The sequence below is a fragment of the Heterocephalus glaber genome, unplaced genomic scaffold (assembly GCF_053883595.1).
Source record: "Heterocephalus glaber isolate CG9 unplaced genomic scaffold, H.glaber_assembly_v1.0 deba00001504, whole genome shotgun sequence".
Lineage (NCBI taxonomy): Eukaryota > Metazoa > Chordata > Mammalia > Rodentia > Bathyergidae > Heterocephalus > Heterocephalus glaber.
In genome coordinates this window covers 21,894,569-21,920,303 of record NW_028258324.1, presented here as the reverse complement: position 1 = coordinate 21,920,303, position 25,735 = coordinate 21,894,569, and the positions used below count along the sequence as shown (strand labels likewise).

Genomic DNA, 25,735 nt, shown 5'->3' with positions numbered 1-25,735 from the left:
AATGTCTTGTAGAACTCAGCAGTGAAGCCATCAGGGCCCAGGCTTTTCTTAGGTGATAAGTTTTTAATTACATTTTCAATTTCATTGTTGATATTGGGTTGTTCAGAATTTTTAGGTCTTCTTTGTTCAACTTTGGTAATTCATATGTATCTAGGAATCTGTCCATTTCTTCTGTGTTGTCCATCTTATTGGCATATAGGTTCTGGAAGCAGGTATTGATGATCCTCTGGATTTCTGCTGGGTCTCTTGTCATTTCATCCTTTTCATTCCTAATTGCATGGATTTGGGCCTTTTCTTTCCTTTTTCTGACAAGGTTGGCTAAAGGTTTGTCAATTTTGTTGATTCTTTCAAAGAACCAACTCTTGGCTTCATTGATTTTTTTGTACCCTTCTCTTAGTTTCCATTGCATTGATTTCTCCTCTGATCTTTATAATTTCCTCCCTTGTATGAGCTTTGGGGTTGTCCTGCTCTTCTTTTTCTAGAAGCTTGAGGTTCAGCATCAGGTTGTTTAATTGGGCTTGTTCTGTTTTCCTAATATGCATATTCACTGCTATGAATTTCCCTCATAAGACTGCTTTCATTGTGTCCCATAGATTCCAATATGTTGTATTGTCATTGTCATTTAATTGAAGGAACTGTCTGATTTCTTCTTTAATTTCCTCTGTGACCCATTGGTTATTCAGAAGTGCATTGTTCAATTTCCATGTGTTTATGAAATGTTTTGAGTTTCTTTTGCTATGGATCTCCAGTTTCATCGCACTATGATCTGATAATATACAGGGGATAACTTCAATTCCTTTGCACTTACTTAAACATGTTCTATGTGTGAGTATGTGGTCTATTTTGGAGAATGACCCATTTGCAGCTGAGAAGAATGTGTATTCTGATTTTTTGGGGTGGAAGACTCTGTAAACATCTGTTAAGTTCATTTGTTCAAGAGTTTGATTGAGTTCTAGTATTTCATTACTTATTTTTAGTCTACTTTATTTATCTATTTGTGACAGTTGGGTGTTGAGGTCCCCACTACAATTGTATTAGTGCATATATGACTTTTCATGTCCGTTAGTATTTGTTTTATATTGTTGAGTGCACTAGTGTTTGGTGCATAGATATTTATGATTGTCATCTCTTCCTCTTGCATTCTTCCCTTTACAAGGATGTAGTGTTCTTCTTCATCTCTCTTAATCAGTGTTGGTTTGAAATCTACTTGATCTGCCAAGAGGATAGCTACTTCTGCTTTTTTTCAGGTTTCTGTCACATGCAGTATTGTTTTCCACCCTTTCACTTTCAGTCTATGAGTTTCCTTTTGAATGAAGTGTGTTTCTTGTATGCAGCATGTTGTTGGATTTTGCTTCTTGACCCATTCTGCCAGTCTATTTCTTTTGATTGGTGAATTGAGACCATTAACATTGATGGTTATAACTGAAACATATTGACTTGTCATTGCCATGACTTTTTCTTTTTGTTGGGTTCTCCCCCTTTACATTTAATTTTTTGTCATGCCAGATGGCTTCATTCTACTTTGCTTCCTGGGGTTGTGATCCTCAATGTCTGTTCCTAGTATATTGTGTAAAATTCTTTGGAGTGATGGTTTGGTATTCATGAAGGTCCTAAGGTGCACTTTTCCAGGAAAGTATCTTATTTCTCCATCCATTTTGACAGATAGTTTTGCAGGGTACATCAATCTGGGTTGGAGGCTGTTTTCTTTTAGGTCTTGGAATATGTCACTCCAAGCTCTTCTTGCCTTGATGGTTTGTGTTGAGAAGTCTGCTCTGATTCTGATGGGCTTTCCTTTGTATGTGATTTGTTTCTTTTCTCTGACTGCTTGGAGAACTTTGTTCTTCTGTTGTGTTTCTGGAATCTTAACAGTTATATGCCTATTTGTAGATTTTTTTTGATCAAGGCTATTTGGAGTCCTATATGCCTCACTTATCTGTATGTCAAGCTCTTTTCCCCTGCTTGGGAAGTTTTCTGCCATTATTTCTGTGAAGAGGTTTTTTATGTCATCTCCACTCTCTCCTGTTTCTTCTTTGAGCCCAATCAGTCTTATGTTATTCTTTTTTGCATCATCTAGCAGCTTCTGGATTGATTTCTCATGTTCCCTTAGAATTTTGAAGCAATTTTCTTTTCCTGCTCACTAATTGCAATCTCATCTTCTATATCTGAAATTCTGTCCTCACATTGGCTCATTCTGCTGTGTAGACTTTCAGTGGAGTTTTTCATGTCCTGGAAATCTATTTGCATCTGTTTTATGGATTCCATTTGTTTCTTCTGTTGGGATTCCATCATGTTCCTCAGCTCCTCTCTAGATTTATTAATCATGTCTTGCACTAGGGGCACAATTTCTCCTGTTATCTGCAAAATTATTTCTGATTTCATTTTTTCCAGATCCCCTTTTGTTGCCAGTTCAGTCGGTCCAGGTGGTTGAGTATCAGAGTGTTCCATCCCATTTCCGTTTGGGGTTGCTGTAGGTGATCTGGAAGTCTGGTTTTGAGACTTATTTACATGTTTTTTCATTTCAACTGGGGCGGTTGGCTGTTATAGCCTGCACGGATTACCTCCTGTGAGCTGGGTGAGGTGGGATAGGGCCACGAGCAGCGGTAGGGATGGTGACCCAAAAGCCCTTTCCTGTGGGCTGGGAGCAGCCGGAGGTATTGTCACTGGGTAACCCCTTCCTCTGGACCAGGAGCCGTGGGACAGTGGCTCAGAAGGCCCTTCCTCTGGGCCAGGAGCAGTGGGATGACGGCTCAGAAGCCCCTACCTCTGGGCCGGGAACAGTGGGACTCAGTACCTTGGTCTGGTGGTCTGGTGTCCTCTGCGTCTTTGTAGTGTGGAACCAGGTGGCTGCCTGTCTGCAGCGGGGTTATTCGGTGTCTTCCGCTCAACTCAGGACCTCGTTAGGGCATGTACAGACCTGCCTGTCTGCAGTGGGCTGATTCGGCCTGTTCTGTGCGACTCAGGATCTTGGTAGGGCATGGGCAGACCTGCCTGTCTGCAGGGGGGTGATTAGGTGTCTTCTGCATGACTCAGGACCTTGGTAGGGCGTGCACAGACCTGCCTGTCTGCAGCGGGCTGATTCAGCGTGTGTTCTGACTGGGGACCTCGGTAAGGTTTGGGCAGACCTCCCTGTCTGCAGCGGGATGATTAGGCGTCTTCCGCGGGACTCAGGACCTCGGTAGGGCGTGCACAGACCTGCCTGTCTCTATTAAGTTAGTTGCAAAAATGCATGTTTGATGAAATACCTGTGAATGTATCTCTAAGTTCTCTTTATCAATAATTTTAGTTTATTTTCTAATATGAACTAATTTACTATTAACTTTGAGGTCCTAGTTATCTAATTCCTCTACTAACCTAAAAATTAGTTCAGGAAAGTAAAGCTTGTAAAATAAGCATGATGATACTTAGGCTGTACACACACACACACACACACACACACACACACACGCACACAAATGACTTGTGATTCTAGCTCTAAATTCTTGACAAGTTTTCTTCTAACCAATAGTTATTACTTCTACAATGTCCACTAGGGATGTTTATGTGTATTCATACTCTGGGAAGCATATATGTTATCAGCTAGTGTTTATGATTGCTCAGCTATGGTCTACTTATGAAGTGAATAAGATGACTGCTTCTAATGTTTCTGAAGTTTCTGACCCTTTGGCATGTCTTTCAAATATTTCAAGATGAAGTAAATTCTATTCTGCAGGAATTTGCCCTCTAAGAAACACCCCTACTTCTATATCTACTATGCATTTATTAACCACCAAGTACATGAGGTTTCTTGACGTGATCGCAAAATATAAGGCAATGTTATTATTTTGGTCTTTTACACTTTATACAATCTCTTCCTAATGGTTGTAATGTCAGTTACCTTTATTTGTCTTTTCAATTTAGAAAAAACTTGATTAATAAAAATTTATATAAAATATTTTATAAAATTTCAAGTGCTATGATAATACAATAATTCATTAATACACATACATTTTAGCATCTATATCATACATATAAAAACCTAAGCTCCAAACTGAATATTTTCCAATAATCTGAAAAATCATTTACATACTTTTTCATTCTTTCTGTCTCTATAGAATTTCAAAGCAATATTTTTTTTTTGGTACTGGGGATCAAACTCAAGACCTTGTGCTTGCAAGGCAAGCACTGGAACAACTGAGCTAAATCCCCGGCCCCAAAAGCAATATTTATTATAATCACTAATAAAAAGTTATCTGGAAATTCTCTAAACATAATGATGTACTAAATAACGTACTTCTAAATACCTTAGAGGTAAAAAGGAAAAAAGAAAGAGGAATTATAAGGATTTTTATACAGAAAAAATGTTAAACAAATCATGTAAAATGGTAAATGATATGCCCAAAGCATTGAATAAAGAGAATTTGTAGATTCAATAAAGAGGATATCAAATCAATGATATCAGCATGCACATTATAGAAAATAAAGAGGGCATTGTAAGCAAACAAACATATAACACAGTAGACCACAGAGCAATTAAGCAGAACACAAACAAAATGCAACAGGGGGAAACCAATGGATCTGGAGGCTGTCTACATGAAAGAGTTGAAGAGATCAGTAAAACTATAGCAAAAGAATAAACATTTTTAAAAGAGATGACACAGCTTAGTAGTATGAAAAATTAGAAAAGAAATATCAGTGTGGATTTTATAAAAATTAATGGAATAACAAATATTATTAATAACTTCATGCCAATAAATGTGATGATCCTGACATAATTCAAAAATTATTTGAATGTCATAAACACCTAAAGATCATTCAAGAGGAAATGGGTAACCAGAATATTCTTATACCTGTTAAAGTAATTAAATTTATAATTAAAATCTTCCCCACATGAAAAGCTAAATTGATTCATGAAGGAATTATATGTAAGCAATAAAGGACATATATATAAAACTGAATTTGAAAGAGAAGAGGTAATTTTGCACATCAAGCCCAAAAGAATCATATTCTAGTAAATAGCTGAGATCCCAGGTAATTAAGCAATTAATACAAAATATAAGCATAACCATGTACAACTCTAAGTATCTTTTTATGATAAAGCGATCTAATATCCATATTTTATTTTGCAATTTCTAATAAGAATGGTTTGCTATGCCATAAGGAAAATTCTAAGGATATACTGCCCTATCATACTAAATTTATTTATTTATTTTGGTTATTTGAGACAGGGTAACATTATATAGTTTAGGGTGGTCTTGAACCCACTATGTAGCCCAGGTTGGCCTTGAACTCACAGCAGTTCTCCTGCCTCAGCCAGTGGAATGCTGGGATTACAAGTGTGCCATCATGCCCGGGTAATACTAACTTTAACAGCATTTAAAATGACTGTACATTCTCTTATTTTTATAATTTTTCCAAAATATATAAATTGAATACACTGAAAAAATGCATGATCTATACCTTGTAGATTTTTAATTTTCCACTTCATTACCAATTCTTTTTCAACATCATTTTCAACAGTATTTTATTTGCTGACCAATGAATTATCTTTAGATTTTAACGTTTGCCCACACATATACACATGCTCACCCAGACATGCTCTTTCTGATTCATATTAAAATGACCTGGAAAGAAAGAAGTTTTTTTTTTTGTTTTTTTGGTTTTTTTTCATTTTTAAAGCACTATTGCTACTGAATGATCCTGTTTTCTGCTAGGATATTTATTTATTTAAATGATTAGTATTCTGCTTGTGTTGGGAAAGAAGAGAGAAAGGAAGAAAGAAGAAAGATTTCACAAGAAAAATGCAAACATGAAAACCATTGGAAAAGTTAAATCTACACAGCAAAATTAAAAGTATAAATGAAAATATATTTTAAAATAGTGAAATGCAATTTTTGAAATAGAAATATACATTCAAAATTATTGATGAGATAGTGTGAAGCTATTGTTGAAGTAATAAAAGATCGATTGAAATTAACAAGAATGAAGCAGGAAAAATGAAAAATAAAGGAACATGAAGTGATATAAAATGAGCTAGCAAAGATATTATTGGAATCTTGAAACAGAAAAGCAAACATTATGCAGAAAGCTATAAAAATAATGGATGGAATTTTTTCCAAATTTAATTCAAATGAATAATCAATACATTGTGAGCTTGGAAAATCATACTTAAACACATGATAGTCAAATCATTGTGGTTTAGGGCAGCTTGATGGAATGATTCTAACACAAACCTATTGAAAATAGTCCACTGTGGGAAACAGGTATTACAATGCGGAGGGGAGCAGAGGGCACCAACCTCGTGAAGCGAGGGATCAGAGAGCTTGTCCTATAGGCATAAGCTGTTGCATATGGGTCCCAAATGTGAGGTTGGTTGCCCATGAGGTTCCCAGAATCCCTCAGGACTACACCCAGGTGCCTGTAGCTAAGGAGGTGTGGAAAGAACTCTGAGGTTCCACCACTCTTTCCCTGCCAAGAGAAGCATGCTAGTAGTCACAAGCAAAGCAGTGTGTCTGGCTGTAGCCATGCACCCTGGATATACACCCTTAAGAAGGTCCAGAGAGAAATTTTCCCTGGTGCTGGCTATATTCTGTGTTTTCTTTCTCCTACAAGCACCTTAGGTGAGAGGAGTTTCACCTGATAAAGCCACAACCTGTTTCCATTTGATATCTGGCAAGGAGGAATTGTGAGAAGAAAGTCCCTGGGCATTGCCCTGCACCTCGGGTACACAGCCTAAGGAGGCTGAAAAAGAAACTTTGCCCTATACCAGCTACATTCCCCCTCTTGCCCAATCCTGAGTACAAAATTAAAAAATGAATTTTGGCTATCTCCAGATGCAGTCTACACCAATTTGATCAAAGGCAGGCACGAAAAATGAAAGAATCTGAAGAAATCAGGAGTTCAGGAAGGTGAGTGGAAGGGGTATGAGAATAGAAGAAGGGAAGATGGACATAATCAATGCATGATGTATTTATGGAAATGTCACTGTAAATCTCATAAATATGTGCAATTAATGTGTATTAATAATAATAAATGCTACACATATTATATCACAAAAATTGTTGTATATCATAACAGCGTTTTTCATAACAGGAAAAATCTTAGATTCTATCCAGATATTCAGCAACAGAAGGTACAATTAGTTTTCAGCAATAAAATGGAATTAACATCAGAATAAAGAAAAAAAATGAAGTGTTTTAAAAGTAAAATAGATGGATAAAGAAAATGTGGTATATACACAAAATGGAGTATTATTCAGCCAGAAAAAGAATAAAATTTTATAACTTGAAGAATAATAGATGGACTGGAGATCATCATGTTGCGTTAAATAAGTCAGACTCAGAAAGACAAATATTGTAGGGTCCCTGTAACATGTGAAACCTAAAAAAGATGACAAGAAAGTAGAAGGAAGACTGTCATTAGTTAAGAGGAAGGGAAAGAGGGTATAAAGGTAGGTAATGGGGGTATGAATAGGAATAGGATCAAAACTGTACACATTGAAACCCTTCTCAAAAATATGCAACTAGAAGGGAAAGTGGGGCAAGGGAAGTGATGAGGAGAATCATTAATGTATGCTATGTACAAATCTGACAAAATGAAAGCCATTAATCTGAATAGCCAATATGCACTGATAAAAGTGTGGGAAAAGTAAATGTGGCTATACTCTTTAAAATAGAGTACTTCCTTTGTATATTAATTTGATAATTTAAAATGCATAGCAATCCTTTTTCTCTCCTTTTCTTCCAGACTGATTCATCATCATCTTCTTCCCACCTGGTGTCTAGGTTAAGAGGGGAGAGTACCACATTAAACAGTTTCAGGTGAAGACAACACTCTCTTTGATTATGTGAATATTATTTCAGCAAAAATAGAGAATATAGCTAAATTAAAATAGTACATTTTTATTTCAAGAGACAAAAAGATAAAAGAGTTTTGACATCACATTGATACATTTAATTTTATAAAATAATTTGGCATTTCTAATAATTTCTTTTTTAAAAAAAATTTGCACCAGGGATCGAACTCGGGTCCTTGTGCTTTCGAGACAGGCAGGGTAACCACTGAGCTAAATCCCTGGCCCTTAATTCTTTTAAAAATAATGGCTTTGAAATAACTTTAGCTCTGAATTTCTAATCAATTACTCTGAGTTTGTTAATTTTTAAGAATTTTCCTATCATATGTATGTACTTGTAACTCTCCCACCTCCCAATTTAAAATCATATATGTTTAAGCCAGTTTCTCAAAGCTACATGTGAATATGTACAAACCTCTCTTTAATATCTGCCTATCTATCTATTCACACTCACCACTCCCCACAGCCATGAAAACGAATGTGTGTGTGTGTGTGTGTGTATATATATATATATATATATATTCACCTTTACATAAATTTTGAAAATGCCAATTTAATGTTATCTGTTTAAAATAGATCAGGATTTGGTAGCTGAAGGAAAATATAAACTTGTGTGAGGCTAATTCTAGTAAAGAAAACCTGGATGAAACTTACAAACTATGTTAAATATAGACAAGACATTGGTAAGTAGAGGATTGTGAGTGAAACAGAGAGGAATGGTAGCACCAAGGGCACAGATTATTCATAAGGCATCAAGTATGCAGGATGTTCCAGAGGCACTGAAAAACGGGGTACATTAAATATACATGAGACACATGAAGCACTCATTATTCATGCGGTCTTAATTGTCACCCATTGTTGACATCCATTTAGCCCTGACAGTTCTTTGCCCACGAAACTCATATAAAATGTAAGCTTTGCAGCAAGAAAATTTGCAAGCTATAGCTATTGCCAGGCACACTTGTCTGTCTGTCTCACAGAGCAAGAATGTGTCCTTTGCCCAGGGCACTTCCTGCCAGGTGGCCCCTCTGCTTTATTTTCAACTCTTACTCCGGCACCCACATCATCATAGAAGGGCACAAACAGGATAAATGAACTTTGTGGACCATGAATTCAGATATTTTGTTCTTCCTGATGCATTTATACACTGTCACAAATGTGTTAACTTGACCCATTCTTTCCCTTTGCTTCATATTGCGTATATAACGTATATCATAAACCATGTGATTTGAATATTTTAATCTGTTCTATGTGTCTGTCTGTTCTGTGGCCACTGGGAAAGTTTTTTCTCTTTTTTCTTTTTTTGGAGTGTACTTGGAGTTTACCTTTTCATTGAAGTCCTTTCCCACACAGCAAGGGTACCAAGCCCTACTGGTCTGATTAAATACTGTGTTTTAAATTACTTCATTGACAGAGAACCAGTATTATCCATAAGTAAATATATACTCAGTTATTAGCTCTTTACCTTCAAAAATAATTACCTTTTTACCCAACTCTTTACTTTGTTTAATTATCAAATAAAAATAATTTGTTAGCATAGGTAAGCATTGATATACATATCTATAGTATGTAAGCAAAAATCAACTATGTTTGGGAGTTAAAGACATATACACACTACCTGAAAAACAATAGCTGGTACAGTTGGTCACCCTGTCAAGTAAGCGAATTATTTATTTATTTATTTATTTATTTATTTATTTGCTTGTTTGTTTTTTGAGACAGGTTCTCACTATTTAGTTTAGGCTGGCTTCAAATTCACTATGTGCCCAGGCTGTCCTTGAATTCATGGCAATCCTCCTGCCTCAGTCTCCCAAGTGCTGGGATTACAGGTGTTTGCTACCATGCCCAGAAAATAAGTGAATTTGTGAATATAGGAACTGATCATAGTTAAGACTCATTTCTTGATATGAATTAATTATGATTGTTTTCAAATAATCATTGGATGTTGAGGAAAATTTCAAGTGTTAGCATTGTTGAATTTGGAATAGAAAGACCTTCCTAACTCAGAACAACTCCATTCTGAGTCTTTTTCCCTATGTTGGATCAGTTCCTGCTGATACATCAGCATTTTTTTCTGAGGCCCAATTTTGAGAGACCATTGGGCTATTCGTTAGGAAGTCAGGTGTTTACAGGTTAAACCAACCAGCCAACATGTTAAATCTATCTTCAACAATACAAAAACACTGGTTATTGTAACTGTCTTTGAGAAGTTCAGATTAAACTAAAATTAAAGGTAGTTTCTAATTTATCAAAAATGCAAACATGTTTGAAATAATTGAAAAGCCCATTAAAAATGCTGTATGGTTTAAGCACGACTGTCATGAAATGTTGCTTTCAAACATGTTTTCGACCCTTTTTGTAACATGTATTTGTTACTGTTTTATGGTGTTGCTTGAATATTCCATACTGCCTGAGGCAAAATTATCTATTTCCACGTTTTCTTCAAAATTTTCTTTGAGTGGTAAAAAACATTTCCCACAGCTAACAAACTGAAAATAGTTGAGAATATAAAAATGTCATTAAACAGCTGAATAACAACTGTTACTTAGTGATGATTTTAAGAAACAGAGCAATATATTACTTACAGTAATAATTTAGTTTTGACTTAGACCATGTCTTAGTTATTTTCTCCTTTCTGGGAAAAAATAGCCAACACTCATAAGTTGAAAGAGGAAAGATTTAATTTAGTTCACAGTTTATACAGGTTTCGGTCCATAGTTGGCAGGGTAGCATGAATGGCATTGCAGAGGAGAAACAGTTTATGGTGTGGCAGGCAGAAGGTAGCAAGCCTTCCTTCTTTCCCTTTTTATTCCATCCAAGCTATAATTCTATATTTGTTGGTCCCACCCATGCCCAGGGTGGGGGTCTTCCCTCCTCAGTAAATTCATTAGCATCCCCAGAATTATGCTAACACAATCAATGACAAATAACTAATGATTAAACTAATCTAGTATCATATATCCATGACCCACCCACCTCCCTCGAGTGCATGAGGCTTTGGGGGAACATCTATATATAAGCCAGAACAGTGCACTAAAAGAAAATATTTTTTCCATCATATTTCATCCTTTTATATTTTGGAATCTATGGTAATCTTAAATTGTTTGTAACATTTCAAATTTATATGTATATGTGTATATAATGATGTCAGCCACAAATTAAAATAAACTCAATTCAAATAATTGAAGTATAGGGAATTTCACATAATCTACGTAAAGATTTATTGTTGAAGTAGTTTTCTATTTTTTATCTATACATAAAATTTTTAGGTATGATTTACATATAATTTGTCTTCACGATTCAATTGCAATGAACAATATCCATCCATGTAGCTGACTATCCACCCATTTATTCAGCCTTCTTCATACTGTACAGGCAGGAAAATGGTCCCCCTTTCATCTTCCTAAATTCTTTGATTGGATGGCAAATTAAATTGACATAAAACAGATTGATAGGAGAAAGATCATTGTAACTGCACACTCATTTCCATGGGAGTCCACAGAAACAATACTCAAGGAAGGGCAGGACAATAGATGCATACATAACTTTGAGTTACAGAAAAGTTCAGGAGATTTAGGCTTCTGTCTAGTAGAGCTAAATTATGGGAGCATTAGGAGAGGAGACATATGATAAATACAATATAACAAATTCTCATATAAGAAGTTGACTGAAAGCAGCTCACTTTCCGATACAGGTATCATTTACTAATGAAAATTTCCTTTATAGGAGTAAAATTTTATTTTACAAAAATGTAGATTTTCAGAGCTATTCCTCTGTCTTCAGTTTCTCAAATAACTTGCTCAGAATATGTCAAAGAAGGTTATTTTAGGGTGGAAGATTCTGATCTACTAAAATCGAATTTTGGAGTGGCACATTCTGATCCTTGTCCAGGACCAGAACAGGATGCCCTAAATTATGGTACTTTGGTGCTGAGTGTACCTGAGCTGAAGAAGAGTGGAAGGGACTTAGAAACTAGATCTCTCTCATTTTCTTCTCTCCTCCCATCTCCCACCCAATTTTCATTTCCCAAATTTGCCATAGAAACTAGAATTACTCTTCTCCAAGCTGAATCATAAAAACTGGAAACATTTTTCCCCAAAACAAGCCATAAAACCTAGAAATCTCATTCTCTCCCTTTTCCCCGGAAGACTCTCTTTGCACAGGTTTCCTCCCAAAATCTGCAGAAAAAATGCTACTCTAGGAAACGAGAAGAATGAGAGCAGACCTGCTTTGCTGTGTTTCCTTCCTCGCCTATTATGTTATACCCATTTATCCAGTAACATTTCTACATGGCTGCACATTCTTCATTGAACCCAACCATAAATACAGACTGTTTCCCCTGTGTCTTCATTTGTAAATGCTCCACATCATACGAAATTTGATTAAATAAATTTATTGGGTTTTTTTTGTTGTTGTTAGCCTGGCTTTTGTTATAGGACTGTCAACCTTGACCCTTGTGATGCTCTAGGAAAAGTATACTTTTTCCCCCAATAGTTCAATTCTAACTATTTCTTTAGTATAAAAATAATTTTGATCACAATTGGATATCCCAGCCAATTGATGACTAATACAATATTTCAATTACAGCCTCCCATTAAAATATATCATATAGAAATTACTCTAAATATTTGTGCAATACATAGTCACAACTTTTTCGTAAATTTAAGGCAAACAAAACCACATGCTACCCCCTTAAAATTGATATTTCCATAATTATCCATCAAAATTTTGCCGTTTTAGCTTCTTTTGTTAAAAATAAGTTTGAAAAGGTAATGAAAATTTGGATTCTGAGAGTTAGGTTTAATTTTAAAAGCTTTTGAACTTCATGTGTGTATACTTTTCAAAAATTTAAATTTCATTCTTTTGGCTCAATTGAAATGTAAATATATGGTGATAAAAATAATTATGGATACATCTGTACATTTAAATTTGATGTCTTTTGTTATCTTTTTTCTGAGTTCCATGTGACTCCTTAGAGCTATTATGTCTACAATGACCACAGTCTACAAGGAATTTACATTTTCCTATTCATCTCCAAATCCTCAGACAAGTGACCAAAGTAGAAAGATTGCCTTTATTTTTCAGATCTTGTTTGTGTTAAATATTGTAACTTGTTCTTTTACTTAGGGTAAGGGTGTTGCAGTGGTCCAGGCCATAGTCGATGGTAACTTTGATCAGGATCATGCTACAGGGAAGTGATCAGATCCTGGTTATATTTTGAAAGCACAGTCAACAGGATTTCTTGATGTGCTGGATACGATGCGTGGGAGAAGCACCAAGATACCTCCAAAGTCTTTGGTCTGAGCAAATGAAAAATTGGGTTGCCTATCAAACATCATATAAAAGGTTATACTTGCAGTATGTTTGGGATTTGAGAGGATCAAGAGGGCAGACTTGCATAAGTTGTGTATTGTTAGATATCTGAGTAGATTTCAGACAACTAAATTTTCAAGTGTGAAGTTAGAAACCTCTGTGGAAGAAATATAGATCTTGGATCATCCAGGTTTTAAATATATTAAAGCCAGGAGCCTGGATGAGAGCACCACATGAGTGAGTCTAAATAGACAAAATAATCATGGATTGAGACCTGGGGGACTTCAATATTGATAATTTAATTTTATTATCCAAATCCCAGTTATTTTTATTTCTTTAATATGTTCAAAATATGCAATCTAGTAATAAATATATTTAAAAATTATAGGCACAGTTTCATCAACTGTTTTTGATATCTAGATTAAATTTATGGATGGCTTTCAGCAGAAAGAAAACAAATTAATGCAATTATTCTCATAATATTTCCTATTTTTACAAAGGCCTTTGGCAATTTTTCCTCAGTAATATTTTCCTAACAAAATAAGGCTCTTAAATTATATTTCCAAAGGTCCAAACTGTATGATATGAATGGAAAAAGTGAGCACATTAAATTAAAGATACATAATTTTGTTTAGTAATGAGGCAGAGTAAATGCATTTTAGTCAAGTGAATTCTGTGTTGACTGATGCATTTAATATTCGTGTTAATTACTGACATTCTCATAATTGTCATTTTCAAGAAATTTTTAGTTGGATCAAATGTTAAGAGGGAAAAGAATCTATTGACATAAATACAGAGTCTGCTTAATATCATTTTTTCCTAGATAATATTTGTGACATTTTCCATTACATGTATGCTTTACAAAGCTTAATTGGAAATTTCTGGTTTTCATTTGTGTTTACATGAAATTTTATGATTATTTATGTGTGATTAGAATTCAACATCTAAGCAGTGGAATTTCATAATATATCTTTTACAACATTCTATGTTAGATTTAAGCTAATGATTTATGTCAATGTATTAAATATAAATTGTAAAGTTGGTTAAAGGTAAAATTTTTTGTTTCCAATATTCTATAGCACATGATTACATTTATCTTAATGATGTATACAGAAGTATGAATATATATATATATCCTTTCCCAGGTGCAACCTCTCCCCCATAGAGGTAACTGATATTTGATTTTTGTTTTTGTTTATTTCCTTGCTTTCCTGACTGCTTTTTTTAATTCCAATAAATATTTTTGAACTCTGTATTTGACTTTGTGTCAAAATTTGTACCAATTATCCATAAATGGAAAACAGGTCATGCCCATGTTCTGTTTGTTAAAAATCCTATTCTGTCATTTTTGTATAATCTGTTTTAGGTTTTTCAAGCCAGTCTTCTTTTTTTCTTTTTATGCAAATTAGTAAAATGCAAACCATTCAGCATTTGAAAAATCACAAGTTCTGCCAAGAGTTCAGTAAAAAGTCATTGCAATGTGGATAGAAAATATTTCTTCTTTCCTTGTAGCCCAGGGAAACTGGACAATTTTTGACATGTGTAAATCCATTTTTACAATACTAAATACAAATAAATCTTACAAATGTAGATCTGTAAAGGTAATCTACAACCTTTAAAAACTTTATAATTATTTTTAATGATAATATCAGTGATCATTATAATGTTTTGATTTATAAATCATACAGAGTCCTATTAAGGAATCCAGGAAAGCTTAAAGGAAATGTAAATTATAGCAAGATGTACCATTGAGACATGTATAAAACTTTTTGGCCGCCAACAGATGGAAGTTGATACCATCTGGGGCCTAAAAAAAGTAAGAGAGGGAGAGACATTGGAGGGGGTGCTGCTATAAGTGGAATATACAGTGATACCTTTGGTAGTGGAGTTCTGTCACAATCAACCTGAATCTTGAAGGGAAAGAAGCCATGGTATTAAATATACTAACTTCACTGTCCTCCCATCTTCCTATTATGTGTCAGTGCTTCTGAAGTTTGGAGCCTAATCCATGTCAGAGAATAATGTAGCCTATTCACATGAACCATGTAGTTGTTCAGTTTACCAGAGAAAGAGACAAAAGGAAAAAGAGACCATCTGAGAAATTTGATCATATTATTGACTAAAGACATAAATATTTGTTAATTTACCACATTAAATTATAATAATTTAGCCAAATTCACAAGTTCTTTAGGTACATCTCTACATTCTATGTTACCACAGGCAGTAGTTTTAACATTTTTTCTGTCACTATATAATATAGGTTGCCACATTTTCAGCTTGATATAGCAGTTTCTTTTGCACTTTTCCAAGCTTGAAAAACAGCTTCCTCACTGGTTTTCCAAACATCAACACCAAAAACCAAAATTAATATTATATTTTTTAGGATTTTGGTACAGCATCATCTATGAGTTGTAACACCTACAAGTGACAATTCACATGTCAGATTTTATTATAACATAAAAATCTAAAACAAAACATCTTATAAACTATTGCTTTAATAAACGTATTGCTTAAAAAAAAAGTTATTGTATTCACTTCATGATGCTTTTAGTAACTAGTAGTTCTCCATTCTTGTAATTGCTGGTAGGTCTCCAGATTTGAGGTAGTTGAAAAGATTTTTAATGGGTACATTCATATATCTATGGACACTTGGGAGATTAGCTAGGTCATGTAAGTAAGATGCCTTTCTTGACATTCCTGGAAGTTAGTAAATTGTGATAGACAGTGTCTTTGTTCTCTTCTACATGACCTCTCATGTTATAGTACAATATCATGGTTTAAATTGTAACAAGCAAAAGTGAGCTTTGATGTCCTAGTGTTTTCAAGTCTCTTCACATTTTCTGCCATCCTATTGTTACAATCAGGTCATAGAGTCTAGTCTAACTTAAAAGCATAGAGAAGTAAACTCCACTTCTGGGTGGCGCATAAGCCCCTTCCCACTTTGTACATGTCATTAGAACTAGAAATACATGTGTTATTTTAAGTCAATGAAATTTATCTCTTATTACTATAACATAAACTATCCTAGTCTATCCTATTTTATCCTATTCTATCCTGACTGGTAGGGATAGCTGTGCTGTCAGGGGAAGTCAGTTGGACATGACCAAAATCTAAAAGACAGTGCAGTGTTGGCCAATTAAAAAAACTGATGAAAACTGAGAAAGAAAACAGGCCTTTACAAATGGACTTTTGGGTGACTGTCATGCAAACCATAGTAGAAAGATAATGTTCCATGCCATGTAATAACAAAGCATTCAGTGAGATTCCAAGCAAATCTAACTTTGAAGAAAGATTTTATGATTCATTAACTTTCAGCCACTAGGGAAAATATAGGAGAAATAAATTGTAATCATGAGTATTGGTCATTATTGATTACATTTTACCAGGTATTACATAAAAATGATTAGCCTGAAAAATAATTAGACCATTTTCAGGCTGAAAGAAAATAGTTGTGAAGGAATTTGTACAAATTGGAATTTCAACTTGGAAGTCAACTGCTGTTGGATTTTTAAGTGGGATGTAAAATCTAAAACATGAGTTACAAAAGGTCTTTGAAACTTAAAGCAACCATTAGATATAGGGTGTGGCTAACTTTCTTATAAGTTTGCATGCTAACTGATTGTGCCACTGGAGCACCCATGGCTACTTTTCTTATTGCTAAAAGATTTTACCAGATTAAGATGATTGAAGAGAACAAAACAAAATAATGGTATATTAGTAATAATGGTGTACAAAAAGTTAGTGCATAAAATGTCTTAGAATCCAAATCAAAGATGTAGCTTTTTCAATGCTAAGAAAGAGGCACTTGAAAAAAATGCAAGAAGTAGTACATCTAGACTGTTTTTCAAAAACAACTGACACATGAAATTGATGAGATTAAAACAGATATAAATACAATTTATGATTCAGCTAAGCAAGCTGATATGACTCAGAAAAAATTTTGTAACTTTGAAAATATATGGTGCTTGGGCACCCAAAATACTGCAACTAGAAAGGGGATTGTTAAGATCTTCCCCAGCATAAAGAATATGAGACTAAAGAAAAGGCCTTTGTGTTTGCTGGGTTTGGCTGCCAGAACATAATGCATAACATTATAAATCAGGTGGCTTCAATCACAGAAATCCATTTTCCTTACAGTTTAGGAAAGTAGAAGTACCACATCAAAATAGTGCCAGCCAATATACCTTCTAATAAGACCTTACTCCTTGGCCAGCCTTTGCTATGTCCTCATCTGGTCTGCCTTTTGTACATGCCCAGAGAGAAAGAGAGAGAGAAAGAAAATGTTATCTCTGCTATCTCTCCTTACAAAGTGACTGATCTTATTAGAACAGGGCTCAGTTTTACAATCTTATTTAACTTCACTTCCTTAGAGTCCTACTATGGTTTCACTATGGTTTGTCCTCTCCAAAACTCATGTTGGTATTTAATCCTCATACTGTGATATTTAGAGGGTGGAAACTTAATCTGACTTTCGTGTTTTGAAATGGGGTCTTAGGGATATGAGTAGGATAAGGTCATCAGTTGTGGCCTCTATGATCAATTCCTGGTAGCTTAATAACAAAAGGAATCATGACCAGAGGACTAACACAGGTGCTCGTCATCTCTCACAATATGACACCTCTGGGCTACTAGTTGGAAGACATGATAGTTTGCTGTGATATCGAACTGAACAAGAAATGCTTAGTGGTTTTGTTTGGCACAGTTCTGAGTGTGTCTGGAGGACTGATTCACTGAAAAGGAAAGACCCATCATGGGTGTGGGTGGCCCAAACAAATAGGCTTATAGCCTTGAAGGAATAAAAAGGAAAAGAAGAAAGAAGCCTTGTTTCTGTTCCTTTGAAGGAGCTCTGGTCCACACCAGCACCCTTTGAGGTCAGTCTCTAGGCTTGCAGTGCAGAATCTTCAGCATTCCCATGCAGACCCTTTCACTTCCCTGTATGGACTCCCAGGAGACTGCACTAAGTGAAAATATATGAGTGAAAATAAATATAATATAAAATAAAGTAAATAAACATCTAGCAAAATATATAATCTGGTAATTTATATAAGAATATATATATATGAAAACATGATGTTCAATCTCAGGTGTAATCTGGTAAATTATATTTGAAAAAACAATATATTTTAAAATTTATGTTATTAGTGAGATTTGTCAAAATTAATGGTGGCAAGAGCATGAGCATCTTAACTGAGCCTACTATAATCTAACACTTTAGATGTAGTAGTCAAAAAAAACCCTCCACTCACAGTAAGTTAATGTCATTAGAATTGCATTTTGTAGTTTATTTTTTAAAGCTGACAAGTTTTTTAAAAGCTGAAAAGATGTAACACAAGGAAATGGGAAAGGAAGTAAAGTGGCAGAACATTCAGAAGTTACTGGCTTCCCAGGACACTGGAGCAAGCTCAGAAGGTCTTCTCATTGGCAAAGTTTTGATCTATTAGTTGCTGCTTATCTGGGTCTGTAGGTGGGTTGAGCTCATGGGGTGATGGGTAGGAAGGTTAGGGGTAAATGCTATTTATAATCATGGAATTATTTCCATGTTTTAGGAAGAAGTCTGATCATATCAGAGCATACTAGTTTTATTTTAGCTTAATATTTAACTTTGAAAAGAGCAATGATCTTTGTAACAGAAATAATGCAGTATGTGTGAAAGTTATATGTAACTCTGTTTATATCTTGAAATCACACACACACACACGCCACACACACAAACATCTGTCATATACAGTGTTTATTTTCATGTAACTTTATATAGCCAGGCATATGAACACACATAATTGTCTATGACGTTATATGTAACACTGATAATAGTAAATAAATCTATGCAGCAAGGGAATATGGAAGACACTTTTAATTTTAAGCTAATTCATCATTACAAGCCTTCTCATTTTATAAAGAGAATACAAACATTTTTGCATTGCATTTATTATTGAAAACAAAAATCTATGTTGCCTACATTCTAGCAAGCATGTTCTCTCTCACCCTGGGGCAAGGGATATTGATGAGGAAAATTCATAATTTAAATTGGAGCGAAGTGAATAAGTTTTACTTTTGTATTTTATTAATAGGACTAGTTACATGATTTCACAGGCTACATAAGGAAAGTAGAAATGGATGAACATAAATTTGATGCAAAATGACTGCTTTTGTCACTTGTCAATGTCACTTCATTCCTGTTTTTTTTGTTTTCAACACAGATAGTGGTTTGGTAGCTCATCAAACACAATGAACATCCGTTCTCTCAAGTGTGGAGAATCCTGTGGAGATTGAAGTCCACTTTGCTGACAAATATTTTGTGCACATTTTAGATATTGTCTTAGTATAACATATTTTTCAGGACATCTATGTCTAGTTTATATTTTTATCCTCTTGTATCATTAAGATTTAATAGTCCAGCATGCAATATATAAACAGAAATTAGAACAAGCAAACAGATATTGCAGCCTTATTAAGACAGATTGCTTTTGTGCTTGTGGCTATTATCATTATTATTTTCTAATTTATTTTAAGAGATTTGCTATATATAATATAATAATATATAATATTATATAATATATAACATACGTTTGAAATAAAAATATGAAATATTAATTTGTAAATAATGCATTAATTTTCAAATTGACCAATAATATAAGCTGTGGTATTCTTGAAGACACCTAAACTTTCTGTGCATTAAATTCCTTGCTTTCTTGTCCATAAAATGAAATCAAGTGTCAAGCAAGAAGGGAAAAATTTTTCTTGAGAACATCTAGGGTTTTATTGGAGAGGAAATTGAAGAACTTAGAGATCCCTTCTATACCTGAGGGAATGGAAGTTCTTACAGATGAGTTCTCATAATTTCACAAGGAGACCCAAAGACTGTGGAGAAGAACCCCTTCCCAGACTCTTGTCTGTAAATTGGTTTAATAACTTTCTCTTACAGAAATAAATTTAACTCTTGTTTGTCAAAATAGTGTTATGATAAAATAAAAATGTTATCATAAAATATGATAGTGTAAACAGTGTTCAATAAATATTTCAGATCATTTCTTCTAGATACAGGATTATTACCTCACTGCCTCTGAAGTTAGCTGTGCTTCCATGAATAAACATGACTGAAAATGTGTTATTTGAACATTTTCTTCTCATACTATTGAGCCCAAGGACAGAAATATAAATTCCTTCCCACCTCAGCAAATATGGAAGCCCAAAGACAGAGCTAAGTTAGCCTGAAAGAGTGGAGGCCTCAGCAGACCCATGCAAAAACTCTACACTCAGTAATATATTAATGTCCAGTTGAAAGCTACTGAAGATATAAAGTTGTTTTGACATACCATAGTCTCTCTTGCCTGAAACAGGTTTGCTTTCTTTGTGTTTCTTGCCTTAGAAAATGAAGGATTGCATATACAATATTAGGCATAGCGCATATCAAGCATGGAGTAAAATCAGAGTCATGTGTCACTTTAGGTAATTTGGATTAGTATGTAGGGATAGAGACCCATAGGCAGCTAGAGATGTGGGACCTTCCCACCCTCGAGCTCCCCCGCCCCCCTCCAGCCCGCTGTAGGAGTTCTGATAGCTGGCAGAATCAGCTTAACCACCCGTGAAAAGCTGACAGTATGGAGTTGCACCTCCTCTTCACGCTGTATCCCACAAAGCTTGGTTTGCTTAGATCAAAAGAAAAAAGAACCTTGGCCCTAAGTTGTAAAAGTTCCCCAAAAAGACTCTTCCCTGTTGTCCCTAGTAACGAACTAAATTAATCATTAACCAATCAAGTAGGGGCGCCTTCAGCCCAGAGGCAGGATAGGCCTCAACTACTAGAAAACCAGCATCTTGAGCCCCCCTTCAATGGTGGCTCCGTTTTGGGCACCCCTGCCTATATCTCTGAGAGAAGGCAACTGTACTATTGCATGCTTGCTGAATAAAAGTACAACTTTTGCTTCTGTGCTTTCAGTCTCTGATTCTTCCACAATCTTGTGCGTCATTGGGAGAGTCAGGCCAGGACTGCGGGAAAGTTATAATGAATATTTTGTTCAAGTCTTAATGTGAATAAACTTTCATTTAACTAATTTTTAAGTGAAGCTTTTGATTAATATTTTGATTTTGATTTTGATATGATTTCCATCTGATCTCAGATTGAAATTCTTTAGCAGTAACCTATTTGTTCTAAGTAGAAGTATGTCTTAAAAACTACTGACTCCTTAGAGGTAACTTATCTACAAATTAAAATATCTAATCACATTTTAAAAAATATGGATGCATCATTTACTTCAGTTCTCAGTAAATCAACAATAAATCTCTAAGAATAGAAAATGGTTAGCAAAAGTGGATTGAGTTAGGAAAAATAAAAATAAATGATGAAAGTCTATTGTTTGTATTTAGAGATAATTTGTTTATTCATTAATATTATGTTTTTATTTTTCCTTTAAAATTTGATTATATAAGTTTAAGAAACTTAGAATGGAGAAAAAAAATCACAAAAAATTTTAGTAATAGACTAAATCCAGTAACAGTAGAATAACAGAATATTGTGGGAAATGGAAGGAATTTAATAATGAATAATAATAACCCCTATTTCTGAAGAAATATGGAAGCTTTTAATTTGCTCAATGATGTGATTCTCCAAGGAATTAAATTTAACCTTTTCCTGAAATGTAAACTCTGTTCTTATTTGTTTATCAATTTGTTCTACACATACATGAAATATGTAATGCATTATAAAACTTAGATTAGTTGCCCAATAGGTTCAACTATGTAATATTAGAATAATAAGACTATTTAGACTCAAAATATATAGCACTGAAGACCACTTGGATTTTCACACCATATGTAAAATATTTATTGAAAGTGCTAACTGGAAATATATACATTTTTAAAATTCTAGGAAAAGAAAGATGAGAAAGTCTAAAATCGTCTTTACTCCTCTATAACATATAAAATATTATAAACAGCTCATTCAAATAGGTTATAATATGTCCCCCCCCCCTCCTCTTTTTATGATATCAATACTTTTTCAATCTTGAAAATCAATGGAAGCTGCTTTTTTTTTGGGGGGGGGGGTACTGGGGATTGAACTTAAATCCTTGTGCTTGTGAGGCAGGTGGCGCTTGTGAGGCAGGTGGCGGAACCACTGAACTAAATCCCCAGCCCCTAATGGAAGCTGCTTTTACAGAAAAAGTTATTAGTACTTTTATAAAGTGTTCCACTCTAAAATATCCAACAAATCAACCACAACAAACTCCTTATTTGACTTGTATTCTTGTTACCATTCTTTATAAATGAATATAAAATTCAACTTATATCCCCTTCAAGAAAGCTTATAAAGTATTTATAAAGTTTTAATTTGAAATAACTTGATAAAATGCAAAATTATTGAAGACATATTTTTCTCTTTTTCAGTTTAAATAAAAATGTATATGTATTTTTGTAAGCCTGGTATCTCACCCTGATAATTTGATTTCAAAGCTTTAAGTGTACACTGATATTAGAAAAAAACTTTTATCATTTGTACATATAATTGGTCATTTGGAGTAGAATATTCTTTAAACTTAAATGAATCCAGACACTCAAGAATTGTTTGTGTGATTTAGAAAAGCCATGAAGCAAAAACTTAGATTTTTAAATTAATTTTATTGGTACGTTTAAGGTATACAATATAATGACACAGACTTTTAAAAGGGCTAAAATACTCATCATCCACGGCAGCTTTCCTCATCCTGAAATTATTTTGAAGCTATAGTTGCAAGTTAAGGAAGAAAGAAAGATCTGAAAATACTTGTAGTTTTTGGTAATATCTCATCTGATTTGGAGGACTGTGTTCATTTGCAAATAAGAACATTCATTCAAAAATCTCCATAAGAATTTCAATTATTTACTTAAATTATTTAAACACCAAGTGCTTAAATCCAATCCACACAAGTTTAAATTATTTAAATTAAAAATTATTATATATCTCTGAGGCAATTAATTAGTCACTTTTTGTCTCCTCACACCCCCAGGCTTACTCATTACATTGGTGACACTTGAATTTTTTTTCTGGGATATATTTCATCATGAATTTCATCTTTTTGTCTTCCTATACTGATGTGCTCTTAATCTGAAAATTCTATATTTGACAAGGTTTCTAAATATCCCTTTAAAATAGAATTTTGTTAGGTAAGAAGTTTTTATTCAGTCCAACACTCTATGACATTCTGGATTCTTTTGTCGATGTTGAGAAATTGTCAATCTAGCTGAGTCTCTCACTTTTGCTTCTCTGTTTCCAGATGGAGATGTCTTTCTATTCTTTCTGTGGACCTGTTTAACTTTAATGATTTTTTTCTTTTTGTCATTTTCTTTAAATTATGGGCCTCCCTCCAATAAAAAACAAATAAAAAATAGCCCAATGAAATAAAAATCCTTGACTTTTAATGACTAAATTAAATTAATGACCCATAATACTATGTTTTAAGACATAATTTAGTGGACTGGAAGATAAGTACAAAAGGAGAGTTGAAAATATTCCAAAAAAGCTTCAAGAACTGTGAAAATTTAAAATATGTCAAACAAACTGTAAGATACTGTGAAATATTTATTGAAACATGTTAGTGTGAAGGTTTTTATTATAAAAATGTGTGCATAAAGAAATAAGTTAAAAATAATTTTGTGTCTATCACCTGTCATTTCTTTTCTAAAACTTGAATGAAATTTATTTTAACTGATAGTCAAAAACATAAAAATTATACAAATCTATGGGGCATTGAGTGCTATTTCAATACATGTATACATTAGGATTAAGGATGTGAATGCTACCTGCCCTAAGTAGTATGAATAAGATAAAATGGGCAGGAAGATGCCTTTAAGGTTCTCTCTTGTTACCTTTGCTGCTTTGGGAGTGCTATGTTGTTTCTCTTCTGTAATCTTTGTTTGCTATCTCAGCCTCAGGGACAGCTGATTATGGACTGAAACCTCTATGAACTGTAAGCCAAGTAAACCCCTTCCACTCTAAATTTTGGTGCCTGGCATTTTGTCTCAGCAATGAGAGGAAAGTAACTAATACATTGAGACTATACTCGTAAGTGAAATAAGTTTGGCATATATGTGTAAATATTGCATTATTTCTCTGGCCTGAGAAACTGAAAGGTAAATAAGGACCAAAATGTATAATAGATAATGTAAAATAGGAAGAAATTGTTCAAAAGGAAGAGGGAACTATGGAGGGGGTAGAGGGAAAAGAAGGACGGGAAAAGAAAAAACTGAGAAAAGAAGGAAAAAATGGAAACAAAGCTTTCGTAAATAAAGAGAGGAAGAGGGATGAAAGGGAGGAGAGGGGAATGGGAAATAAAGAGGAAACAAGATATACTATGTACAGGTATAAATCTCCCATGATGAATGTGATCATTATACACATCTAAATTGTACCAATAAAATAAATTTTAAAAAAGAATTTGAAGATAAAGGTGGGGTTTGGAAAGGAAGCATTATGGTCTGGTTTGAAGGACTGCTGGAGCTACTCGCTGGATTTGCGGGCTTGCTGTCCTGCCGTGGCAGTTCCCGAGACCCGACTCAATCACACTATTTATATCAACAACCTCAATGAGAAGATCAAGATGACCTCAAGAATTCCTGTATGCCATCTTCTCCCAGTTTGGCCAGATCCTGGATATCCTGGTGTCACGGAGCCTGATGATGAGGAACCAGGCCTTTGTCAGCAATGCCACCAACGTCCTGTGCTCCATGCAAGAATTCCCCTTCTACGACAAGCCCATGTGCATCCAGTATGCCAAGACCAACTCAGATATTATCGTCAAGATGAAGGGTACTTTTGTGGAGTGGGACCATAAGTGGGAGAAGAGGAAGCCCAAGAACCAAGAGAAGCTGTTACCAAGAAGACTGTGGAGGGTAGGGTGGCTGACACTGTGGTGGGATCTGTCCAGGGCTTTGTCCCGGGTATGCCACAAATGACTCAGGCATCCGGCATCACGCACCACATACTGGCCCAGCTGCCCTACATGCTGCCTCCTGGCATGATCCCACCTCCAGGCCTCACACCAGGCCAGATTCCCCCTGGGGCCATGCCCTCACAGCAGCTTATGCCAGGGCAGATGGCACCTGCCCAGCCTCTCTGGGATAATCCACCAAATCACATCTTGTTCCTCACCAAACAGCCTGAGGAGACCAATGAGCTCATGTCCTCTCTGCTTTTCAACCAGTTCCCTGGCTTCAAGAAGGTCTGCCTGAAGCCTGGGCGGGATAACATCACCTTATACATCACCTTTGTGGAGTTTAACAACGAGGTTCAGGCAGGAGCATCTCCAGACACCCTGCAGGGCTTTAAGATCACTCAGAACAACGCCATGAAGATTTTCCTTTCTAAGAAGTAACACCTTGTCTTCCTTCTCTTTATTTCTTTCTCAAGCAATATAGCTCTGGCTAGGGCTTCCAGTACTATGTTGGAAAAAAGTGATAAAAATGCATCCTTGTGCTGTTGAAGAACATTGAGAAAAGCACTCAACTTTTCTCTGTTCAGCATGATGTCAGCTATTGGCTTGTTATATTTGTACAGCCTTCATTTTGCTGAAGTACATTCTTTTATACATTATTTGTTCCCTTTTGTTTAGTGAGGATTGTTATCAA

The 25,735-nt window shown here is 34.8% G+C and overlaps 1 pseudogene; it reads left to right on the top strand.

Annotated features, from left to right (window-relative positions):
* The window catches only part of LOC101699602 (U1 small nuclear ribonucleoprotein A pseudogene), a 35,589-nt pseudogene extending 10,107 nt beyond the window's left edge, over positions 1 to 25,482 (top strand).
* Positions 25,483 to 25,735: the final 253 nt, after the last annotated feature.